At 42.0% G+C, this 19,295-nt stretch overlaps 1 long non-coding RNA gene across 1 annotated transcript; it reads right to left on the bottom strand.

The window, feature by feature from the left end:
• Positions 1–1,402: 1,402 nt before the first annotated feature.
• LOC117502011 lies at positions 1,403–18,749 on the bottom strand. The gene is made up of 3 exons (XR_004558159.1): positions 18,674–18,749; positions 12,204–12,209; positions 1,403–1,412 (listed from the first exon to the last, which is right to left on the bottom strand). It is a non-coding gene; the product is annotated as an uncharacterized LOC117502011 (long non-coding RNA).
• Between the last annotated feature and the right edge of the window lie 546 nt (positions 18,750–19,295).

Genomic DNA, 19,295 nt, shown 5'->3' on the forward strand with positions numbered 1-19,295 from the left:
TCATGTTGTAGGTCTTTGGAGTAGGTCTGTGGGTTGACTATGACTGTTCTACCATCCTTTTCTTGGCCTGCCACTTTGGGCCTTAACTAGTACTGTGCCTGCGGTCTTCCATTTCCTCACTATGTTCCTCACAGTGGAAAATGACAGCTGAAATCTCTGAAATAGCTTTTTGTATCCTTCCCCTAAATCATGATGTTGAACAATCTTTATTTTCAGGTCATTTGAGAGTTGTTTAGAGGCTCCCATGTTGCCACTCATTAGAAGAGATGCAAAGAGAGGAAACATTTGCAAATGGCCACCTTAAATACCCTTTCTCATGATTGGATTCACCTGTGTAAGGAGGTCAAGGGTCAATGAGCTTACCAAACCCATTTTGTGTTCCAATAATTAGTGCTGAATGTGTTCAAATCAATAAAATGACAAGGATTCCCATATTTATGCACCTGTCCAATTTTTTAAAATAATTATTGCACACTTTCTGTAAATACTGGAAACTTCATTTCACTTCTCAAATATCAGTGTGTTCATCTGCTATTTGATATATTTAAATGAAATTTCCGATCCAGACAACCAATGATTTATAAAGGAAAATTATGAAAATTATCAGGGTACCCAAACTTTTGCATACAACTGTATATTTCATTTACAATGTATTGGCAACACTAAGGTTATTTGTTTTGGAAATATTTCTCAATGCACGCTCCACCCACTCCCCCCCGCCCCCCATATTTACATAAAATGGTTCAGTCCATCTGCTCCATCAGACATCTGAAGAAACTTCACAGATAGCGAGTGGAGGAGCAGACGGCAGGACAGCTCAGAGTTCAGAGAACTCTGAGAAAACAATGACAGGAGAAAGAAGCGAATAGTCAGCAGTATATCACCCAGTTCTTTCATGGAATGTTAGCATGTTGTCTGTTCTTAACGTGTCAAAAGCAGCAGCAGCACATCTGTCCTTCCCCACCTGATCAAGCCCAAGTACCCCCTGAGGAATGAGGTGAGCAGCTGTGTGTTGAATTAAGCTATAATTATGGAGAAAAAAACATAAAAGAACAACCCCCCCCCCCCCCCCCCCCAAAAAAAAACCCTATAGTCTATATTTATTTCAGAATTATTTTAATGGTTTAAAAAACATCAACTATCACTGAAATATAATGTCTGGCCAGTAGTTTGTGACTCTCATCCCCCTGCTTTGCAGTAGAAACAGTATAATATTGGACAACCAGGTACTTAAGCTTACAATATCACCCAGATCATGAGCTCACAGCAACATTTATTGAAATTAAAACAGTCACGTATATTTGTATCGTAGAGTTGATTAAAGAATGTTCAAGCAGTAACGTCAATTCTTCTTTTATTCATCTTGGCCCAGTTGTTGCAAGCTGAGTCAAAGCTGAATGTTTCTGTCTCATCTCCTTCAATAGAAATCACAAAGCGTTTGTCCGGGGTTTCTTCTTTCAGTCTGTTTCGGAGGGGGTCTTGATCCTCGTGAGAGTGGAAAAGCCTCTTTCACAGTCAGAAAATATACATTACTTGAAACCTCAGCCTTGGGCTAACAGTCTCCTTCCTCACAGTGCATGTGTATTGAGGCAATACAAGTAAATGCATTCAATAGCTTTTGTTTCAAGATGCTAATTATGTCTACAATCTAAATTTCTTCAAGTCAATAGTATACGAACACCGGGTATAATATAATACCAGGGTAAATTAAAAAAAAATTATCATATATGAAACTTTAAAAATAATGGCTGTTGAAATAGGAATTACAGCAATGGTTGAGGCCAGTTTCGCCAGGTTCCGCATTATGTCTTGATGCACAGACATCACCTTCTTCACATGGTTGGGGACATAGCAAATTTCAACAGAAATTGACAGTTTTCACTTATAAAATGAGCTATCAATACCAGGATAAATTCATTGGTGAGGAGTTAGCAAATGGGGTGGAGTCACAATCATGTTACTGTTGTTAGTTAAAGCCCTGTTCACAACCCACCGTGCGTTTTTTTTTTTCGCCGTACGTTTTCTGTGGATGCCACGGCCACTACATTTTTGTGAAAACGTACGGAGGCAGTAGCAAGAGGAAGGACGGAGTACGTTCAATGTACGTCTCTAGGACTGTAATGATAAAGAGAGTTGACAATAAAGCAGTGTGTGTGTGTGGGGTCGCTTTTCTTTTTTATGAGTGGGACCGGAGCGGCAGGTGTTTTTCGGTGTCGGCGATGCATGAGCATGTCCAGCCTGCAGCGGTAAGTTGTACGAGTGTTTACTTGCCTCGAAAAGTTACAGCTAGTTAACAGACTGAAGCTGTGGAGTATCTGTGTTGCTGACGTTTGGAAATAAAGTCCAAGTTCAAGTGAGAAACTGCGTTGTGCATGCAAGTCTGTCGGCCTCCATAGTATGTGGTGAGTGCTGTAATTCGTACTGCCTACGTACGGATTTGGTTAATTCAATAGTAATTGAATGAAAATGTGCTGCTTTGAATCCGTACTGAGGCAGTACTCACAACGTGCGTCATCTGTACTGGTGGTGAATCCGCAGCCTGACCGCAGCGAAAGTTCTGAATGCACTAAAACCTCTACGGCGTGTCTGTTTGTGTCTGCGTGCTCCTAAATTCGTACTGAGGCAGTACTTACGACGTACAGATCTCCAAACTTAGCCCACGTTTTTGCAAGTAGACTGCACGCACGTGCAAGTACGGCGGGTTGTGACCACAGCTTAAGTAAAACTGGAAAGATATTCAAAGATTCAATTCCAGCATTAATAACTTTTGAATTGCTCTTTAAAATCAAATGACACCTCTTTCCAAATGTTGTAACACAGACAACAAACTACAACCAACCAAAACCTTTTTACCCCCCAAGTACAACCAGGAGGAGTTCATGGATGTGTCATATGAGTTTGGTTACACTACAAGGTATAAATAAAATGTTATTGAGATTTTATTAAATTTTATTACAATAAAAAAATCCCTGAAATTACATAACACGTAGTATATTTTTCAGTCTCAGTGTTGTAGTACAACCAGAGGGAGTTCATTGATGTGTGATGTGAGTTTGTTGGCATTACAAGATAAAAATAAAGTTCAATAAATAATAAAGTTATTCAGATTTTAATCACATTTATTGGAATAAAAAAAATCCCTGATATTATAACATACTACAGTTTTCCAATCTAAGTGCTGTAGTACAACCAGAACATTTGGAGGAACAATGTTTAATCAGTGAAGTCCCACAACAACACATAGAGGATATTATTACATCTGCCAAGGACGTAATAAAATCATTTAAATCATTTTAAATTATTTATTTGTCTGTCTGGTTGTCTGTCTGTTAGCAAGATTACGTCAGAACTACTGCACAGATTTTGATGAAATTTTCACCATAGATAGATATTAGACCAAAGAAGACTCCATTAAATTTTGGAGGTGATCCAGATCCAGATTCTGCATCAAGTTTCATTTTATATAGGCTTTGAATGATTACTGTTAGCAAGATAACGTCAAAACTACTGCACAGATTCTCACCAAATTTGCACCACAGATAGATAATAGGGTATGGAAGACTCCATTGAATTTTGGAGGTAACCTGGATCCAGCTTCAGATTCTGGATCAAGATTTCACTTTATATAGGCTTTGAGGGATTACGTCAAAAGTACTTCATGGATTCTCCCCAAATTTACACCACAGATACATATTAGGGCATGGAAGACTCCACTGCATTTTGGAGGTGATCCGGATCTGGATTGGCAGACGTCAGAAATCGCCGTTTGCTCTTTTGATTATTATAATTTTCTCCTTTACATGAGGCACTGTAACTTCAGTTTACAAACCGGCGAAGTAGGCGATATTAAAGGTCCAGACCATGCCAGAGAACCATTGCGTGGGCTGCCCCATGAAAAAGGCACATTAATGAGGAATGAATAAAAACTGTCTTGCGTGAAACACCGGACGATTCTCGTTTCTTGCCCGCAACAACAGACAAGAGTCCTGGTTATCAGCTTTAATTAGCAGAAAGATGAATCACGATTCAATTCCAATTTTAATTTATTTTCATTTATATAGTGCCAAATCACAACAAGGTTGCCTCAAGGCACTTCACACAAGTAAGGTCTAACCTTACCAACCCCCAGAGCAACAGTGGTAAGGAAAGACTCCCTCTGAGGAAGAAACCTCAAGCAGATGAAACTCAAAGGGGTGACCATGCTACAGACACAAATTACAAAACAATTCACAAAATGAACATACAGGAAATGTTGCCGGTGCACAGGGAGGTTTCTGGAACAGATACCACGCCCATCTCTGGATGGAGCTGCACCTCAAACAGAGAGAAAAGAAAAAAGCAGAATCAAGTATCAGAAAGACAACAAATACACTGTAATTTGTCAGCATTAAGCAACAAGAAAAACAGAAGAAATACTAAGGTGATTGCCGGCCACTTGCCCTAAGCTTCAGTAAAGACCCAGAATTTAGATAAAGTTGAGGGCGTGGCCCACTCCATTTTCTAATAAAATGAATTAAAAGAGTAAAAACCATAGAAACATACTGTGCCAGTATTCTAGCCATACGACAGGGAAAATAAGTGCATTTTAAATCTGGACTTGAAAGTCTCTACAGAATCTGACTGTTTTATTGATGCAGGGAGATCATTTCACAGAACAGGGGCATGATAAGAGAAAGTTCTATGACCCACAAACTTCTTATTCACCATAGGGACACAAAGTAGTCCTGCACCTTGAGAACGCAAAGCCCTGGCTGGCACGTAGGGTTTAATGCTGAGGGAGGACATGCAGGTGGTTGGTGTGACAGAGGAAGATACAGAGGACAGGGTGAGATGGAAACGATTGATCTGCTGTGGCGACCCCTAACGGGAACAGCCGAAAGACAAAGAAGAAGGAGAAGGTAGGTAGGGAGGTGCCAGTCCATGAACAGTTTTATAGGTTAGTAGCAGAACCTTAAAATCTGATCTCACCGAGACAGGGAGCCAGTGAAGAGATGCCAAAATGGGTGTAATGTGGTCAAAATTTCTGCTTCGTGTCAAAAGTCTGGCAGCAGCATTTTGAACCAATTGGAGAGCCCTAATGCTGGACTGTGGTAAACCAGAAAATAGAATATTGCAGTAGTCCAATCTAGAAGAGTCAAATGCATGAATGAGGGTCTCAGCATCAGCCATAGACAGGATAGGACAAATCTTCACTATATTTCGCAGATGGAAGAAAGCACTCCTCTTAATATCTCTAATGTGGAGGTCAAAGGACAACGTATGATCAAAAATTACCCCAAGGTTCCTCACTTTGTCAGTGTGATGTATGACACACGAGCCTAGGCCCAGCATTAACTGGTCAAATTGATGCCAATGTCTCACTGGACCAAGAACCATCATTTCAGTCTTATCACAGTTTAAAAGCAGGAAGTTGCTAGACATCCAGCTTCTCAGTTAAACTTCTAAGGATTTTATGTGGATGAGATTACCAGCAGTTATCGACATGTATAACTGAGTATCATAAGCATAGCAGTGAAAGGCAACCCAAAAATGCCGCAATATGTGCCCAAGGGGTGCTATATAAAGGGAGAAAAGCAGGGGACCTAAGACGGACCCCTGTGGAACCCCAAATTTCATGTCACCAAGGTCAGAAGTAGTGTTATTGTACAAAACACAGTGAGAACGATTGGTCAGGTATGACCTCAACCAAGCAAGGGCACTCCCAGTAATCCCAAAAATGCTTCTCCAGCCTATCGAGTAGAATATGATGATCCACAGTATCATACGCAGCACTGAGATCTAACAGCACCAGAACTGTAGTGGTGTCTGAATTCATTGCAAGCAGAAGAACATTCACCACTTTAGTGAGAGCTGTCTCTGTGGAATGATATTTTCTAAAAGCAGACTGCAGTGGCTGAAAAAGATTATTCTCGGTAAGGTAGTCCACAAGCTGTCGTGAACCCACTTTTTCCAGAATTTTAGTGCAAAATAATAGATTTGATATTGGCCTTAGTTTTTCAATATACTAGGGTCAAAATTAGATTTCTTAAGTAATGGTTTAATCACTGCAGATTTGAAACATTTAGGAACAGATCCAGAAGTTAATGAGAGATAAATAATTTCCAGCACAGTCAGTGGGCCACAGGTCCTTAGACAGTTTTGTTGGTATATGATGAAATAAGCAGGTTATTCTTTTTATGCCCCGCACGGCGCTTGCGCCATGAGGAAGGGCATATAGCATCCGGGTTGTCTGTCCTTCTGTCTGTCCATCTGTCTGTCCGTCCGTCAATCTGGCCACAATTCGTTCGCCGCAACATAGCTCGGCACCTATTGCTCACAGAAACTTCATATTTGATGGGTACATGCCTTGGAGGAGTACTTCACATGGGTTCGAAAGCCGGTGGCCTTGACCTACTTTTCAAGGTCACCAATGGTCACAACTGTCAAATCCTTTGCCTGAAGTTTGTTCGCCGCAATGTACCTCGGCACCTATTCCTTGCAAAAACTTCATATTTGGTGGGTAGATGCCTTGGAGGAGTACTTCGCATGGGTTCGAAGGCCAGTGACCTTGACCTACTTTTTAAAAATTACCAATAGTTGCATTTCTTCAAAGGCTACCAACATTTTATGGCCAATGTTGGCCACATCCTCTAAATAAATATAATGTCAATCTCCAATTTTTCCACTGTGTATCCCAGTTTACATCAAACACATGAGGGTTCAACCAAATACCTACCCCACACGTACATATTACTGCACTTTACATGGAAACTAGTACTGCACGTGAGGCATTTCATGACGAATGTCTCTAGTTGTAGACATTACGAGTTTTGTCAGTACACCTAGTGAAATACAATCAAATTATGTAAATCTAGGTAATACCTCAGTATTGACACCCACCTCAATAGCAAGGTGTAGTGGCTGAGTTAAGGCATGCTGGGATATGCTCAACCTAATGTCTTCTATTTTCTTCTCGAAGCAGTCCAGGAAATCTTATGCTGTAAAAGGAGAGTGAAATACAGGTGGTTGTCCATGTATAAGTGTTGCCACTGTGTCGAACAAGAACTTTGAGTTATGCTTGTTTTTGTTGATCAAATCAGAGTAATAGGCCCACTTTGTAGTCAGCAGTGCATGCTTATAGTCTAAGATAGCATCACGCCACGCAAGGTGGAATACTTCTAATTTTGAACTACGCCATTTCCATTCTAGACCTCTAGCCTTATGCTTGAGGTCATGCAAGTAGTCATTGAACCAAGGTGACTGTGTTTTTGGGGAGCATGGTTTTAAAAAGGTGGCGCAATCATGTCGAGTGTAGTTTTGAGCACTGAGTTTAAACTATCCACAAGACTGTCTATTGATTGGGCATTTACCAAATGTGAAGCTAAGATATCAGACAGTCTAGCTTCGAGTTCAGTCGCAGTTGAGGAGTTGATGCATCGCCATAATGATAAATAAGGTTGTTCCACTAAACACGGCAGTGCAACTGTAAACCTAATAAGTGAGTGATCAGAGGCCACCAAAGCATGAGCCATGATGTCAATATTCGTGACAGCAATACCATGTGTGAGAACCAAATCCAGGGTATTTCCACTAATGTGCGTTGAGTCGTGAATGCATTGCTGAAATTCTAATGCATCCACAATTTCCATAAATTATTTGCAGAGGGGATCAGAAGGCTTATTTACATGAATGTTAAAGTCACCAATAATCAGAATGTTATCTGCACTCATTGACAAGTTAGAGATGAATGCACCAAATTCATCTAAGAATTCAGAGTATGGCCTATATACAGTGACAAAGTAATATGTGTGATTTTTATTCTTCTGACCTTGGCAATACGTAGCATCGTGGGCAGAGGGGAGAATCACCCCCGCCTTACTTTACATCACGAGGGACATGAGTAAATGTATACGCCGGTGGGCAGGCTTATTTAAGGGGAGGACAGCTGCAGGTTTAAGCCAGGTTTCACATAACCCAATCATATCTAATGATGATCCATAATTAGATCATTAATCAACAATGATTTTGAGGATAGTGATCTTACGTATGTTAATGAGGCCCAGACTAAGGACCTCAGTGAGGTTGACAGTTGGACTGTTTGGGTTTGGGGTGGTTCCACAACAGCATATATAAGATGCCTGGAAGTAGGTTTAGGTTTGAGACATGCCACACGAGTTGTAGGTAGCAGACACAAAATCTTTGATAGTGCTGGAACAGCCATCCTTAGTTTCAACATCATCCAGTGTAGTAATGGGTATTAAGTTTGCAAAGCATGTCCCTCTATGATTTTTATTGACACATCTGCGTAAGCAGGCCACAGTCTCAACTTGTTGAATTTCCCTCCCTGGCAGATAAACTGCACTATCACCATAGTAGATTTTCTGCACTGATTTCCCCACTAAGCTAATGAATTCCATACGCACCTTTGTCATAAACCTTGCAGGGTCTCTTATCACCTGCTCCGTGGCCTGCTGTAAAATCCTAATGTTATCCTCCCTGGAGAGCTCTATCTATGTTCTCAGACAAGATGGTGGCGCCTTCCCCAGTAGGGTGAAGGCCATCCCGCACCGGCAAGCCATGGCAGCCCCAGAACAAAGACCAGTTATCAATAAAACTAAAGCCTTGAGGTCTACAAAATTGCGCCAGCCACCTATTCAATGATGTCAGCCTGCTAAACACCTCATCATTATCCCGGGAGCAGAGGGGACCAGAGACTATTAATCGATGCCGACACATCTTTCTGGCAAGGTCACAAGTCCTTTCTATGTCCATTTTTGTGACCTCTGAGTGCTTCATCCTGATATCATTGGCACCAACTTGAATAACTATGTGGGGGGTTGACCAAGCTAAAGTGAGCTAACTGCTAGCGAAAATGCTAGCCACTCCTAAGATTTACACAGGAGTAAAATAATGACCTAAAATTCACAGCAGTTACACTGAAAAACTAACAGAAGTATTAGACTGGTAAAAACAGTAATACGGTAATGGCGGGGGGGTCAACCTAGCAAACACAAGCTAACTGCTAGCGAAAGCTAACCGCTAGTGATTCACAATAGGACTGTAGTTAAATAAAATTCAGGGTAGATACACTTCAAAACCAAAAAAGTGTTAAACAGAAATAAGAGAAACATATACAACCATGTAAAGATCAGAAGAGCATCTCAACAGCAAACAATCCTTCTGCTTCTGAATCAGAAGCAATGGGTTTACATTCAGTATAGAGAAATTATCATTTTCCCGCTACACACCCTCAAAAACAGTGTAACTGTTATGATTAGGTGCCATGACAATGTCAAATAGAACCCCAGTAGCAGGCAGCCAGGACACAGGGGGATGTGTTACAAAAATCCAAGGTGCTTTAATTATCCAGGTGATTATACAACAACCAAACCAGCAGGTTGTGGGATGTAGATAGAAAAAAAGAGTCCAACACAAAACACAGGGCAGAGAGCAAATGGGAGGTGCAAAGGAGAAAAACTACCGAAAGGTGACAATGACACAGGGTACTTACAAAGAACAGCGAACATGGGTGCGAACTTGAGAACAGATCACCACATCACAAGGACAACAATGTAATTGACCAGCAACAAAAAAGACAAATGGGTGTTGCTTAAAAGCAAAAAGATTTCATTAACAACAGGTGCAAAAATCAAGGCAGACAGGAAACAACAGAAACACGTGATATCTAAAGGAACTAGAGTGTTGGGGTTCAGGTTGGTTGAGGTGCTTTTTGTGTTCTTTGTAGTTTATTCTTGTCCCATGTCTTTTTTATGTTTCTGATCACATGCCCTGTCCAGTCCTTCTGTTGTGTCCGTTTAAGAGTACATGTGTGAACCTGTGAGTGGTTTAGTCTGTTGTGGGCCATGGGTGTGTGTGAGTGGGTGCATGTGTGAAGTCGTCACCTGTCCATCTTGCGCAAGTGTGTGTCGGTTTCCCGTGGTCTGTGTTTGTGTGTTTATGTGGGTGAATGCTAGTACAGTCGAGAACTTGTACGTGCATGTGGGACCATGTGCATGGGGTTCGTCTGTCCTCGACATGCTCCTCATCCCATGGTCAGTGGGTGTATGCTGGCATGAGCTTTTTACAATTGTCTCTTCCTCCTGTTTGCCAGTCACACACAGCCGTCTTGGTCTCGCCTGATGGCCGCGTGTGGCAGCTGCCAGTGTCTGTGGGCCCCGCCCTATGTGATCTGGTGTCAGGTCACCTTTGGTTGTGATTATGTTTTGGTTTGCATCGTCTGCCTTTGTGGCATTTGTTAGTTAGTCTATGTCAGAATGTATTTATTTAGGGTGGTGTCATCTGTCTTTTATTATTTCTCTGTGTTTGATCAGGTCTTTTTCTGGTTTTGCACTGCATTGTCAATTTTCATGGTCCACCACGTTCTCTTGTCTTTTTGTTTCCGAGCTATTTTTAGATTGTGGATGTGTCGGGGGTTTTGGTGTTCAATTTTGGATTTGGTTTTATTTCCACGTTTCTGTGGATGGTTGTTTACTTATTAATTTCTGGTGTCACTTTAAGACCGCTCTAGAACCTGTACCAAATTCCAATGCTGATGTGTGCTGCGTCCACTGTGACGATCCCACTCAAATGGGAGCAGCTGGAACTCCAAAACTTCCAGCTGCATAAAAGTTTTCGTCCTGCTCACTTCCTCTCCCCACTCTCACCTTCTTCTTCCCACTGTCTGTCTCTCTCAGAGTGGCTGTTTGTGTGCACATAAGGAGAGCAGATTGGATTTGGGGGGGGAGCACTGCAGTTTTAGCACACCGATAAGATGAACGGCTCCCTAGTAGGATTCAGGTCCCTTTGTTCACACAACAAAGCCGTTGAAATTACACAACACGCCAGGAATTGCTCTGTTGAATTGCAGGACCGGTCACAACAAGAAAGGAATGGAAGGAAAAGCCTTTTGGGGCTTTTTCCTGAAAACAGAAAAACTGCTCGTGAGGTACAAAGGTCTGTGGATGTGAATGGAGAAACTGAGAATGGCGCAACATTTCCCTGTTACACCTCAAACAGCACTCCCTAAACGGAGCAGCTGAAAATAAGGAAGGAGTACAGCCGTGTCCAGTTCTCTGATCTGCACACCTGACATCAATCTGTGCACCATCTCATACATGTCATACATCTACTTAGTGCCCTGTTTGTTTTCCACTTCATCACTCTGTGTCCCACCTCCCTTCTCCTCAATGTTCTTAATCACCATCTCTCAGTGCTTTAGAACCCACTGCCTCATGGCAGCTCATTGCAGCTAATCACCATCTATCATCCCCTTGCAGCTCACCACCTCCCCGGCAACTCTTTGCAGCTCGCTGCCCCTCGGCAACTGTTCACAGCTAATGCCTGTCATCTGCTCACCACCTCCAAGCAGCTCTTGTCACCCATCAGCTCATTGCTCAGCTCAGTCCTAAAGTGTTTCATCTCATCTTTGATCAACTCTTCATCTTTCAGAGCTGTCATTATTTGCACCTGCTCTGTCCATGATCATTATGATTTTCTGTCAGTTTGTCTTTATTGAGTTCTTTCGTCTGCTTTTTTTTATCATCTGTTTGTTTTGCTTTGTCACAGCTGCTTGTTTTCTGTTCATCACACTTCACCCACATCTTGAGTTCCATTTTGGTTTAGTTTAGTCTTTGATCCACTGGCTTTGATTTTTGTTCATCATTGCTTTTGTCACAGCTTGTTGTTTTCTGTTCATCCCACTTCAACCACATGTTGAGTTCCGTTCTTCTTTAGTTTAGTTTTGATCCACTGTTTTTGATTGTTTCATGATTGCTTATGTCACTAGTTTGATTTCTCAGGTTTACCACATTAGTCTTTGGTTGTATTATTCATGTCAGTCCTGTTCTAGTTTCAGCCTTTGATTTTCTTGATGTCTGCTTTTCTATTTATGGTCAAGTATTAATCTTTTCTTGTCAAGAGTCCATGCATCCTTTGTCCATTAGTTCTTCACTAAAGTTCTTACTTTAGTGTTGTTACTTTATGGTTATTAGTCCTGTTCATGTTGTCTCTGCACTCCCTCGTCTGCACTCCTCATCTCTGTTTTCATGTATTCATTCCCAGTTTCAGTTTGTATCACTGTCTCCCTCTGATCACTGCACTCTCTTGCCCTGCACCTGCACTTCCTCATCTCTGTTGGCCACACCCCGTTTTGTCTGTCTTCTCCTCACCCACTTGTTACAGCACTCTCTTGCCTCACACAGTGTCTCTCATCTTTGGTTGTCCACGCCCTCCTCCTGCCAGCTCACCACACCTGTTTCACATCAGTGCTAATTATCTTCTGTGTATTTAAGCTCTTTGAGTTGTGTGTTCTGTGCTTGTTCGTTGATGTTCTGTCTCCGTTCCAGCTCACGTATCCTAGTTCCTAGCCATAGTTCCTTGTTGCCGACCGTGCCTGTTTTTCTTGACCTCGCCTTTGTTTCAGCCCTTGTAACTGTTTGCCGTGCTTTGACCTCAGTCTGTATTTTTTGATGACGCCCTTGCTTTACACCTGCCTGTACCTTCGCCTCACTGTCTGCCTTTTTGTGTACCAGACCCACTGCCAGAATCTTGGATAAAGCCTTTTATATCCTACTACCTGCTTGTGAGTCTGCAATGTGCCTCCTACACTGAAAAAAGAGAATCGTGGAACCAACTTAAAAAACCCTTACAATTGGTTAAAACCTGAATTAATTAAGTTGTTTGAACTTACGCTTATTAGTTAGATCAACTCTCGATCAACTCTAACTTACAAACTTAAGTTCAAACAACTTAATTCATTCAGGTTTTACCAATTGTAGTGCCTTTTTAAGTTGGTTCTTTTTTCAGTGTACCTCCTGCTGTGCCCAGTTCCCCTGATAATCATGGCAAGAGCTTGTTTCCTGCAACTGGGTTAAGTACACTCAAACATATATTTTCTGGAGTATAAGTCACACCTTTTTTTCTGTATTATTAGCTCTTTAATTTGAGATTTATATGCATTGTTGTAGTACTTGTTCTTTGTTTAGTGTTTTGATTCGTGGGATAGTCATTATAATTATTACTAATGGCCATCCCTTCACCACACTCACTAACTGGACAATAAACAGTGCACATGCATGTTTGTCATATCCATAAAACTTCAGATAAATCACTTCAGTGTAAGTGAATGCACAGCCTCATCATAGAGACTCACCTTGGTTTATAGCATGGAGATAGTGCCACTAAGACTTCTATTGTAACCAGCCTGTAGCCTCGTACCTCCTGGTAGCACACAGACAAACAGTTCTTTGCAGTATACGATTTAATTGCTTTGAACAGAAACTTGAACTTTCAACATGTATGGCACCATACCAGGTGTTACCTGGGTGCAGGTCATGTCCATAGCAGCAAAGGCCTAAGGTTGTAATAAGCTGTAATATATCAACAGTTACATCTTGCTTTCGCTTCACTTTTTCTTCATTTTGGTATATTACATCCTTATTCCAAAATGGAGTGAATTAATTTTTTACCCTCAAATTTCTACTCATAACACCCCATGATGACAACATGAAAAATGTTGTTTGAAATTTTTGCTAATTTATTAAAAATAAAAGCTAAGAAATCAGATGTACATAAGTATTCACACCCTCTGCTCAATACTTAGTTGATGCACCTTTGGCAGCAACTATAGCCTCAGTGTCACGATCTGTCCTGGTTCCTATCTGGTGAAAATCATATTATATTATTTTACAATAATTCATTTGCATTTTTCCAACCAGCAAGAATTCTGGCTCTCACAGACCTGTTAGTTCTTCTTTAAGAAGTCCTCTTATTCTGCACTCTTTACCTGAATTAATTGCACCTGTTTGAACTTGTTACCTGTGTAAAAGACACCTGTCCACACACTCAATCAATCACACTCCAACCTGTCCACCATGGACAAGACCAAAGAGCTGTCTAAGGACAATAGGGACAAAACTGCAGATCTGCACAAGGCTAGGATGGACAACAGGCAAGCAGCTTGTGAGAAGACAACAACTGTTGGTGCAATTCTTAGAAAATTGAAGAAAGACAAGATGACTGTCAGTCTTCTTCAGTCTGGGGCTCCATGCAAGATCTCGTCTCGTTGAGTAAGAATGATTCTGAGAAAGCCCTGAACTACACGGTAGGACCTGGTCAATGACCTGAAGACAACTAGGATCACAGTTGCAAAGATTACACTAGTACACACGATGCCATCATGGTTTAAAATTTTGCAGGGCAGCAAGGTCACCCTGGTCAAACCAGGACATGTCCAGGCCCGTTTGAAGTTCACCAGTTCACCAGGATGACTGCACCATATTGAAGAGAGGATGGATGGGGTCATGTATTGTGAGATTTTGGCAAACAACCTCCTTCCCTCAGTAAGAGCATTGAAGATGGGTCATGGCTGGGTCTTCCAGCATGACAGTGACCCAAAACGCACAGCCAGGGCAACTAAGGAGGGGCTCCGCAAGAAGCATTTCAAGGTCCTGGAGTGGCCTGGCCAGTCTCCAGACCTGAACTCAATAGAAAATCTTTGGAGGGAGCTGAAACACCAAACCTGAAAGATCTGGAGAAGATCTGTATGAAGGAGTGGCCCAAAATCCCTGCTGCAGTGTGTGAAAACTTGGTCAAGAACTACAGGAAACATCTGCCCCCTGTAACTGCAAACAATGGTTTCTGTACCAAATATTAAGGCCTGTTTTTCTATTTGATCAACTACTTATTTAAATGCAAATTAATTATTTAAAAATCATACAATGTGATTTTCTGACTTTTTGTTTTGTTTTTGTTTTGTTTTTGTTTTTAGATTCTCTCACTCACAGTTGAAGTGTACCTACGATAAAAATTACAGACCTCTCCATTCTTTGTAGGTGGGAAAACCTGCAAAATCAACAACATATCCAATAGTTGTTTGCCCCACTATATACAGTCTATGGTCCTGACTAACAACCATTACAAGTGGTCCCTCCCCACCTCCCAAAAATACCAGATTTTTTGGAGTATAAATCGCTAGGGATTGGGATTTTTGTGCACCGTTGTGGTGTACTTTTTATTATTGGCATTGATTAATGAACTAGCATGTGTACGCCCACAGAGAAGACTTTAGTTTGCAGTGAAAATCCCCCAAAGTTTAGCATATTACCAACCTCCTCCCTTTGTTATATAAATGAGCTGAGTCCCTGTGTGCTTTTTTCACGAGTGCGGCATTGCAAAAAGCAACACACATGTGCTGTATGTGTGCGCGTGTGTCACACTGCTCCCTCCGCTTTACCCCGCAAAACACGTGGCGTATGTGTGTTCCCTCCCCACCACTCCCCCCCTTCACATGTGGTGTGTGTGTGTGGGGGGGGAGCACACTTGCATGTATGTACGTACAGACATGAACACATGCGGGGCCGGACAGCCAGGTCAGAGCGCACACGGCACGGGGAGGCACCTCCCAGCTGCTTACCAGAGACACAAATGATGGCTCAGTGTACAGGACAAGTCATAGTACAAACACAGAGACCACAGCCAGGACAAGTATATTAATAAGAGTACTACACGACCTACATACACAATTACATAATTTCAATTTTTCAATTTATTTTAATTTATATAGCACCAAATCACAACAAAGTTGCCTCAAGACGCTTCACACAAGTAAGGTCTAACCTTACCAACCCCCAGAGGAAGCACACAGGCGACAGTGGTAAGGAAAAACTCCCTCTGATGATATTGAGGAAGAAACCTCAAGCAGACCAGACTCAAAGCAGTGACCCTCTTCTTGGGCCATGCTACTGACACAATTTTGCAGAAAAATTCACAAAACAAAAATGCAGGAAATGTTGCCGGTGTACAGGACAGGAGGGCACAGAAACAGAAAACACACCACACCCATCTCTGGATGGAGCCACACCTTAAACAGAGAGAGAGAGAGAGAGAGAGAGAGAGAAACAGAATCAAGCATCAGAAAGACAACAAATACCAACCCAGTCTCACTGCAAGTCGTGATTCAGCAGCACGAAATATACATTAATCGATTGGTTTGTGATATTGTGATGAAAAGCTCCTCATTTTCATCACAGCAGCACAAATTCATTCTAATTCATTCTGTGATGACTGCACGAAATTAAAAGTGAAGCGGGGGGGGGGGGGGTTATGGTTAGGGTGGGGAGAGGAGCAGGATTAGGCTATGGTTAAGGCAGGGGTAGGCAACCTTTTCCAGAAAGAGCCATGAGGGTGCAGGTTTTCTTTGCAGCCACTGACTCCACCAGGTGATTTTACTGATTAATATCACTTTGAGCAGATGGAATCAGTTAATCAGTGAAATCACCTGGTGGAGTCAGTGGCTGCAAAGAAAACCTGCACCCTCATGGCTCTTTCTGGAACAGGTTGCCTACCCCTGGGTTAAGGTTAGGGTTGGGGGTAGGAGTAGGGTTAGTAATAGTGACTTTAAAAAACCCTGTCACGAAAATTTGGCTCATTTTGTCATGGAGCATGAAAAAAAACATGAGACTGGGCTGCAAAAACAGTATAATTTGTCAGCATTAAGCAACAAGAAAAACAGAAGAAATACTAAGATGATCGCCGACCACTAGCCATAGACAGGATGGGACGAATCTTCGCTATATTTTACAAGTGGTAGAAAGCAGTCCTCGTAATTTTTCTAATGTGGAGGTCAAAGGACAATGTAGGATCACAAATTACCCCAAGGTTCCTCACTTTGTCAGTGTGATGTATGATACACCATAATGATCACATAACAAAGAGTGACACGTTGGTGTGTGCCCTGAATTGACAGGGGGCATGTCCGCCGACAGCTGCAGCTTTTGAGATCTCTGGTTCTGGTTCCAGTTGGGAAACATGTACCGTGTTTTTGAAGGACATGAACTTTCAATTGTGACGTGTGTGTGTCTGCTTGCTGTCCTCACGTGGACATACATAAAAACATATATCGCTGTTGCGAGGGGCTGCAGTGAGCGAGCGCACGGTGCACATATTGACAGGCTGTCCCAGGTGAAACAGTCGGTCAGATCGTAACACGCAGCGGGCCATCGATTTGAATGTCACGTCACCCATGTGAGCTCTGTTCTACATGACACGGTGTCTGTCCTACGGCGTGCCATCCACAGGACACATGTATCAGGCCAGACACACACGTGGGGCCGGCTGGCCAGCAGATGTGAACATGATCAAAGTGAACTGCTTCATTTATGTCATTTCATGACTGCACGTCTGTGACCATGGTTCATCTACAGAGGAACAGACGGTTCATACTTGTATTGTTCGCTTGATAAGAGGGATTCAATAAAATGCAGTGTTCTTTATGGTGTGTGGTTTTATTTTATTTTTTTAGCTGCTTTATCTCCTTCTTGTGGTAAGTTTCTGGCTGGCAATCAGAGTTTTTGTAAATTGCAAGTTCGAATCCCGTGGGTGGCATGTATTTTTTTATTTTTTCCACAGCAGCTGTGCAATGTTGTTACACATGCTCCAGCTGCTTGCACTGCGATCCCGCTACGACAGTTTCATGCACGAGCATGCACGAAACCATCACAGCGGGATCATTCACGCCTGCCTGACCACGTGTCCCTCCCGACATCGGCTCAATGTTTTCATGGTTCGCTCATATGAGCTGTTTTACCGTGATTCGTCCTGATTTGTACTGATTCATACTATGTGTGAGGAAGCCCTTATCTTTGCTTTGCACAATTTGTCATTGCTTTCTGGGACTTGGTTTCCAACTGATATCTGGAAGACACACAAACAGGCATGAATTTTGGTGGTGTAGGTAAATCCAAAACAGAAAAATGAGAGTGACTGAAGCACTTTTAATTGAGATCTAATGCAAAATGTACACCAAATGGGCTTTTCAATATTAAATTAAAATGTCCACAAAATCCACAATCTGGATCAGATCCGGATCAAACATAGTCAGGTGATAGTGAGTGCCAGTCTACACCTCACTTTCAAATATGAGAGTGATTGGGGCATGTTTGATTAAGATATGATGTAAAATATATGTTAAATAGTGTTTTCAATGTTTAATTTAAATGACCAAAAATCTGTAATCCAGTTCAGATCCACATCAAACTTTGTCAGTAAATAAAGAATACCATCCTTTATAATTCTCTCAAATATGAAAGAAGTTTGATCTTTTCTGACAGAGGTATGAATTTTTGACAATTAGTTCAATGTTAAAGGATTGGGATTTTTCCAATTTTCCAAGATTTTTCTTGACTTTAACATTTGACCTATGATCTTGGAAATTTAATTAGTTCTTACCTATCAGGATATGAATCATCTGTAAAGATTTCATAACGATATATGAAAAATTGTGGTTTCAGGCTGTTCACAACCAGACAAACAAACAACTGGGTGAAAAAATAACCTTCGGAGAACTTTGTTGACAGAGATTATTATTGGAGTTGATCTTGTTTAGTGCTTTGATTTCTGGGAAGGAGTAGTACAGTGGCTTAGTGTTTAGCACTGTTGCCTCACATCATGAAGGTCATGGGATCGCCTCCCACCTGTGGCCTTTCTGTGTGGGGTTTGCATGTTCTCCCCGTGTTTGCGTGGGCTCCCTCCGGGTGCTCCGACTTCCTCCCACATCCAAAAACATGCAGGTAATGTGGATTTGTGGATTTGAAACTTTAAACTGACTGCTGGTGTGTATGCAGGTGTGAATGCGTTTGTCCGTCTATATGTGGCCCTGTGACAGACTGGCATCCTGTTCAGGGTGGACCCTACTTACTGATTGCTGGGATAGGCTCCAGCCCCCCGTGACCCTTAATTGGAGTAAGTTGGATTAGAAAATGGAAGGATGAATGGATTTCTGGGAAAACCCTATATAAATAGTTATTAGTAGTAACTTTTTTTTTTTTGGTGTTATGTGTCGACGCGGGTTGAGGAGCGGACCTGCGTCAGATGGAACCCAGCGCTAAAAATAACCAGAAAGCGGTTCCAAAAACAATATATTTATTACCCCCACTGTCCATAAAAGGTGTAAAAACAAAAACAGCGTCCCTCTGGTGGAGTGACTGTTGGCACGCTCTCCAGCGCCCGCAAGGATCAAAGCCCGGCGTTCCTGGACCCACTACCACCGCCAAACACCCCCCAGGTGGACACAACAAACCGACTCTCTGTGAAGCAAAGAAGAGGTGAGGTAAGTCAGCAGTTACAACAATATCTTTCAAAAGACACACGCTATCAGCAACACATTCAGGTCTGTATCTTTTTTAACTTTATGCAAATGAGCAGCTTCTCACAACAGGTGGAGGATCACTTATCCGCACGCCACAGCAGTGAGAAGCAAACTGCACAATTCTCATCACAATTCAAGTATACTGTGTAACAAAACACCAAGTTACTATCAA

This window comes from Thalassophryne amazonica, chromosome 2, assembly GCF_902500255.1.
Source record: "Thalassophryne amazonica chromosome 2, fThaAma1.1, whole genome shotgun sequence".
Taxonomy (NCBI): Eukaryota; Metazoa; Chordata; class Actinopteri; order Batrachoidiformes; family Batrachoididae; genus Thalassophryne; species Thalassophryne amazonica.